Source organism: Indicator indicator, chromosome 14, assembly GCF_027791375.1.
Source record: "Indicator indicator isolate 239-I01 chromosome 14, UM_Iind_1.1, whole genome shotgun sequence".
NCBI lineage: Eukaryota > Metazoa > Chordata > Aves > Piciformes > Indicatoridae > Indicator > Indicator indicator.
The window spans coordinates 5,640,584-5,647,844 of NC_072023.1; positions in this window are offsets into that span (position 1 = coordinate 5,640,584).

Below are 7,261 nucleotides of genomic sequence, written 5' to 3' on the forward strand. Positions count from 1 at the left end.
CTTTAGAGCTTTTTTTTCTCCTTCTTTTTCTTCTAATGACTATGCACTGCACATGCCTTTTTAATCTTCCCTACTGGGAAGACACCAACATCTCTAATTACAAATTATTTGAAAATGCTTCAAATATCAAGGAGGCAGTGTGGCTTCCCAGCTCATTTTAAAACTTCCTGAAAAGACTGTCCATTCCTTACTCTTTTCACCTGCCATCTGTTTCAATATCCCAGGGCTGGGACACTTTGATCTTTCTGTATTTGTTAAAAGAAGGGTGGTGATACATTCCACCTACATCTGATACTGAAAAGCCACCCTGCTTGACCTCAAGCTTTTTAAATGAATCATGAGACCCACAGGCTCTATTTGTAGGGCCCCTCACAGATCACTTTCTTTGTAGCTTTGCTCTCTGCATTCCTGAGAGAATTTATTATCATAGTAAGCATCAAGTTAGAACCATCTTTGAAATAGATTCCCATATCTCAGACACTTACACAGAAACTGAGCAATCCTCCTTCTCTTAGGCTGAATTGTAGAAGGCAAATGGGTAGTCACTAACAAGCAGAAAAAGTCTGCAGGGTCATCTGTAGGATGTAGGAACCAGATCCCAAGCCCATTGCAAATGTGTTTTCAGATTTGCTGCAGAGTTGCACTGGAAAATACTGTCAGGGTAGAACACAGATTGACAAGCAAAGAAAACTGTCTCACAGCCTTGGATGAAAGCTCTGTCCTAAATCCAGAGCATAACAATAACAACATAGTAGCTTTGTTGTTGTTACTGTTAATTACAATAATAAGACATGCTTTCTGTCAGAAAATTACATCATATGCTGCCCTTGGAGCAGTGATTCACCAGACAGTCCCTTCATCTGCAAGCAATGAAGAAGGAGATACTCATCTCATTGTTGCACAACGTTTTTTTTTCTTCTTTTAACCTCTCAATACCTCACTGTGCCATGATAAAAGAGCTCTGCTAGCTCAATATCCCAAGCACATCCTTGCTGAGATTGGTGGTTGTGCTATCCAAGCCTGAAAACCTGCCCCAAAGCAAAGGAGTGCTGCCAGGATTTGAACTCTGTCCCTCTCTTGTTCACCCTTTCTGTTTCTTGCTGCTCCACTATACTCGGTTTCCAATGCTCATCCCTCCTTACACACAGCAGGGAATGACCACAGAGCACTGAGATTTCACTATTACATGCCTCAGACTTCGACACACTGAAGTCAAATGTGATAACTGACTGCTCATGGGTTGTGCTGCCTCCTAGGGTATGGGGGAACTGCCTAGGTTATCCTCTCCTGGTGCCCAACACTGCTTCATTTCAGAGTACCTTCTCTTCCCTGAAGCCTGAGGAGCACACTCTGTCCCTGTTGCAGGCATGTGAGTTGTTGCATTGTGATTCAGAGCTTGCCTGCCCCTTGTCAGTCAAGAGGGCTTGAAACCTTTCCCTGCACTTCTTACTGCTCTAAACACATACAGTCTCCTGGTGCATGCATGAGAATCCTGTGTGTTAGCTTAAGCCCAAGCTTGCTTTGAAAGAAGGATTTTGTTGATTAGAGTTAGCAGTCACTGTAGTGATACCTAAAATGAAGTAGGTTTTTTTTTTTTTTTCTGCAGTATTGGACTGCAAGTAAATTAGCTTTGAGGTTTTCATTTGAGACCTGTTCTCCTCGTGATTTTTCCCAAGTTCCTTCTGAGCTATTTTCAAACTAAAGCTGAAGAGTGACACTGAGCTTGAGTTATGTGCAGGGAAATATAATATGCTTTTAAATGATTCAGAGAGTTTGATCTCAGGTTTGATCTCATAAATAAATAAAATGTATCTCTGATTCCAATGGACATTTAAACATCAAAGCAAGATTTAGATTCTCAATTTGTAAAGGATCTCAATAGATATTAAAGATACATTCTGCAGACCAGCAGAATTTCTCTATATTTATTTCTATATGCAATATTTTGAGGCTATTTTAAGGTTATATTGCTTACACACACCAAACTAAAATGTTCAGGTTTAAATATAAAGTCAAAGAAGGCTTAGGTGCTATAAAGCAAACACTTTCACATTCAAAAACCCCACAGGGTAGCTGCACACAATTTCTCACTTAATGCCAGTTCTGCCAGAGCTCCCAAGCGGGGATCCTGAAAAGACTTTGAGATTTTAGAGAAAAAAGCTGCCAAGACTGTAAGTGGAGAACAATCAAAGTATTCGCAAGCTCTGCTTGCAAAGCAGATGGCATTTGTTAGCTCTCCAAGCAAAAAAAGATTAAAAAAAAAAAAAAAAAAAGCAGGGGAGTATAAATATTAGCATATGTTTATAGTATTATGTAATGGTGGAAAGATCACAAAAAATGCCAAAAGCAATTAAAAAAATGCATAAAATTGGATCCTAAAATATTAACCCAGTTGCAGTGGTACAGTTAGAGTATCACCTGTTTCCAAAGTTCAAAATCCATTGCAGTGGTTTTTTTAGTGTACATTTGTGTGAGTGTTATGCTGTATGTCAGTGTGCACACCCAGCTTTGGACTAGGCAAGAATAACAATATTTTGACTTTTTCAAGCTTGACAACATATTTAATTTCAATGGAGCTTATGCATAGATTCATAGATTCCTAGAATGGTTTGGCTTGGAAGTGACCTTGAAGATCATCTAGTTCCACTCCCACCCTGGCATTGGCAGGTACACCCTCCACTAGACCACTACTATTAATTAAGAGCTTCACTGCTCATTTTATGTTGTGTGAAAAGTAAAGAGCACTTTAATCCCTCGAACTGTCTGACTATCCTGCTAAGCAAAGGGATCTGATTGACAGCCTGGTGATGGACAGCTAGGATGCTGCTGGCTAAAGAAATAAAAATAAAGAGTCATCCAGGTGCAAAGCATATATCTACTGCACATCATAAGATTAGTAAAGTCCTGTTGGTTTTGAGGAGGTAATATCTACCTTTTGCTTCTTCTCCAGGTGTACCTGGCTGCATATTTTTTTCAGGATATATCTAATTGCCATCTCTCATTTAGAGTTTGGTGTTCCTTCTAAGAAGTTTCCTCTCTTTCCCTGCATAGACACCTGCAGACCTTGTACTCTCCATGTCTGTCTGTCTCTCTGTCTTGCTCCTCTGTTCTCCCTCTATTTTTCACTCTGGACACTCCTTTTCTCTGGAAATCTAGGTAGCGATCCTCCAACCTCTAAGTCCATGCCAGTCTGCACATGCTCCCTCCTCTCCTGGCTCTTCCCACAGGTACCTTTAGAGTCCTTCAATGCAACAAGCTCTCTCCAGGGTGCATGGATGTGTCTCATCCAGAGGAAGAAAAAAAAAAACATTCCTGGGAAAGAAGGCAGAGAATTGTGTACAAGTGTTACCTGTGCTCTTGAGGCCAGTCCTTCTGTGATGAGGCTTCCAAATCTCTGCCTCCCTCTCCTCTCCTCTCCTCCTCACCACCCCTCTGCATTTCAACTTGCAATGAGTGACGTGTCCCTCTTCATTTCCCCGCTTTCCATGTTTCCACAGTCTTTCCGTGGAGCCTCCTCCAGCTGTACCTCTCCGACCCCTCCCTCCCACTCCTGCAAGCAAGCCATCATCTCTCCCCACACATGGGAGCCTTATGGGAAGGAAAGCCTGGGCAATGGATCCCTTCTCAAAAGCAGCTCCATCTGCAAGGACACCCAATTCTTTTTGCCCCCAGTTCTTTTGAGCAGCTCTCAACCAGTGACTCTCCAGCACAGCTGTATGACTTCCCTTACTAGTCACAGTTTCCACTCTGCAGTGCTTCTCTCTGGCTGCTTGAACCCTCCGGCCATCCAGCCCTGAATTTGTTCCCCACGTTGTTTCTGCCTTTTAACAGACGTGCCAATTAATTCCCTGCTGATTAGTTCATTCCTGATGCACTCTGCCAAATCTATTTCTGGTGGAATAAACAAGGAGGGATGAATCGGCTGCAGTGTTGTTTGTTGTTTTTTTTTTTTTTTCCCCATGTCTCCTTCCCCCAGGTCCTTGCCTGCCAAATTAAACAAGTTCAGATCTGGTCAGTACTTGATAAAGAGGTTTCCAAAGAAACATGAGGTGTTAAAATGATGATTTTTGTGAAGTGTGAAGTGGAGCCCTGATTCTGGTCCCATGTCTATGTCAGACTGACATTTTGCTGTGATTTGAGAGGATGTGCAGCCACCACCACCCGAAGCTGCACGACTGCTGCACACTCAGGCTCATGACTAGACCCATGGCACTGCTTTGTGAGTGTCTTGGCCAAGTCTGCATTCTTCCTGATATTACTTCTCCAGTATCAGTTGGCAACAGCACCCTCTCTGTCTCCTGACCAGCCTATTCTTATTGAACTCCATTTTCCACATCCAAAATGTCTGTACTCAACAGGGAGAAAAATGATGCTTTTCTCACAGAGTGAGTGTCCAGCTGCTCGGAATAAAAGCAAACACCCTGAAGAAAGGTGCCAGAGGATAAGTGCAAGTGTTGCATACACAGTGTTACAATTGCAACAGGGTGATGCTGGTTTACTCCAGGCAAGGAGTCCATGGCAGGAAAGCTGAGTGGTATCCTAAGCACAGTTAATAAACATTAACCAGCACTGCCATTTAGTCAGCCACTTAAATCCACTCAAGAGAGAGGTCTAACTGGGACCAGACTGAGGGGTTTCTGCTTCTCTGATACCAGAAGCATGTGATTTTGGCTGCTCCAGCTCCCTCAGTCCTGTTGGCTCTGTGGCAGGGAAATTTCTGAGAAGCCTGCCTTGTTTGTGGAACATTGCCACTGACACAGCAGGACATTCATTTGCAAAGTTATAAAACACCAGTTTTCAAAAGCAGTCCCCAACATCCACACTTAACACCAGCCAGCCTCTGGAGGAACTGGAAAACTATTTTTTTTTCAGGGCTCAAGCAAGCAAACAAAATGTCCAGGCAACAGGCAAATAACCCAAACAATCATCTGTTACCAGCTGTTCCCCATTCAGCTCATGGCAAACACAACCCTGCTCATGTAACTCTCTGTGAAGAGGAAATGAACTGCTGATGGTCAGCGTCAGATGGGGACACTGGATGGAGGAATGCTCTGATCAAGAACCCCTCCATGGCATGGCACAGAGGCACTGTCTGAGCGAACCTGATGGGAAAACCCACACAGGCAAAGCAATGCTCTCCTGAAAACCTGGTCCAAATCCAAGCTGTGCTTGTGAGGGGTTGCAGGATGTGCTTCATGGTCTTGTGCTGGCAACCTCAGCACACCGCTCAGCAGGCAGGATTGTGTATCACAGACACTCCCCATTCCCTGTGCCTCCTCCAGGGCTACTGGGGGAGACAAGACAGGAGGGAGCTGGAGCATTTCCCTTCCCTGTCTGCTGTCTGCTATTTTCCATATTTCCAGTGATGTGAAAGGAGTACTGCCCAGCCCACCATCACCACCATGGCTGCATTCAGATAGGGATCTCCAGCACCCATGTGCCATCATTGTACCCACTAAGGAGAGGCTGGGAACTTTAATATAATCAACTAACAAGAAACTCCCTTGGGTTTTTTTATTGTCACATTTCTGTGACTGTTGTAAGCAATTGCAGGGTATTTGATCTGCTCTACTGTGTGAGGACTGCTGCTTTCAGCCAGTTTTCTAAACTTGGGTACCCTCAGCATGAAACTTGCTTGTGATATGCAAACAGGCTACTGCACATGTCTGTCTGTGGGTCTCTCAGGACATGCAAGAGCTCTGAGACAGCAAAATCCACCTGGCAAGATCAATGTCTGCAGAAACATTTGTCTTCATTTTCCCAGACCCTGGTTCAGCCTGCAGCCTTCAGGCAGATGTAGATTTAGCAAGCCAAGGGCAAACGAACTCAAACCCTCTCTGAAACTCCTGTGCTTTACAGGGTGTTTGTGCCCTGGGCCATGCAGGACAGCAGCAGCTGTGAGGGTCTCCACAATGCTGCCACTTGTGTCCAGCCCTGGCAGCCATGCACACATTGAGCCAAAATACCCCCAGAGTGCAAAAACTTGGCACTCTGAGTGAGATTGCAGAGGAATTCCTGACACTTCCCAGGAACCAGAGGGTAGGGTGGCTGTAAAGAGCTGTAAGGATGGAGACCTTTCAAAAGTCCACACATGAGCTATGAGGGATTTTAATAAAGCTCTGAAGTGCCACAGAAGCTCCTGTGCAATTTCTAGGAGCTGGTGCTAGAGATGGTCCCACTGTTTTTGAGCCAACCACAAAGTCTTATGCACTGGCCTTATTAGGTGGACCCTGGATATCACTACAATCTCTGTAGGTCAGGTGAATAATGTACACCTGTACAGCTGCTCCAGCACACCAGCATTTCAAAGGGCATGGATTAAGTCAGAAATCAGGCATCTAGCAGGACACAGCAAATTTACCTCAGGCAGTGTCTTCACAATATACAGGACAGCAGGTGCCAGTGTGGGCAGAGAAGGCTGGCACAGGCTCAACACTGATGAAGGGCTGGTGGCTGCATATTTTCATGCTTTCTTGGCTCATAATGTTTTTCTAAAGGACCACATTGCCCATCCAAAGCTCTCAGGCTTCCAAGCTTAACCCCAAGCATCTCATTTTTAGCATCTGGCTTTTTCAAACTGCTTTGAAAAAAAAAATAAATAAAACAAGCAGCAACGTTCAGATAAATGAATGATTTATTTGCAACTTCAGTTTTATTTTCATAGCTTTTTGACTGATATTAGTACACTTGACAGGTCCAATTTATATGCAAATCAGCTTGCATTCACAGTGCCAAGAAGGAAAACTTCATTTCTCATGCTTTGCAAATCATTGCACCCTACACATGACTACATTATGTGCAGTCATATGTTCCTCAAAAGCATCAGTTTTCAACACAGATCACTTGCCTTTGCTATCCATTAGCCTCACAGAGATCTCAGGGCTAGGGGAATGAGCCATTTTTGTGGGGATCCATGAAATTAAGAGTGGGCTCTGTTGTACTGCAGATGTGCAATCATTTTAAACTATGGGCTCTTGCAGTGTATGTGTGTGTGCCAGATGTTAGAGGATCACAAATGAGGACATCAGATTTTTCCATTTCCTGCTTCTGGCTGTTTTCTGCTGTACCTTTACTCCCAGCTCTGATGGGTGCCAGAAGAATTTTCTTAGAAAGAGTCACTCTGCTGGACAGCTTTTGTCCCTGTGTATCACAGGCTTTGCTAACTGAGACATGGAAAGGATCCAGGATCTCTCCTGTAAATATTTACATAGATACAGGGTAATCACTGCTCTTAAATCAGAAAGTGGAGAAGGGGAAGTGG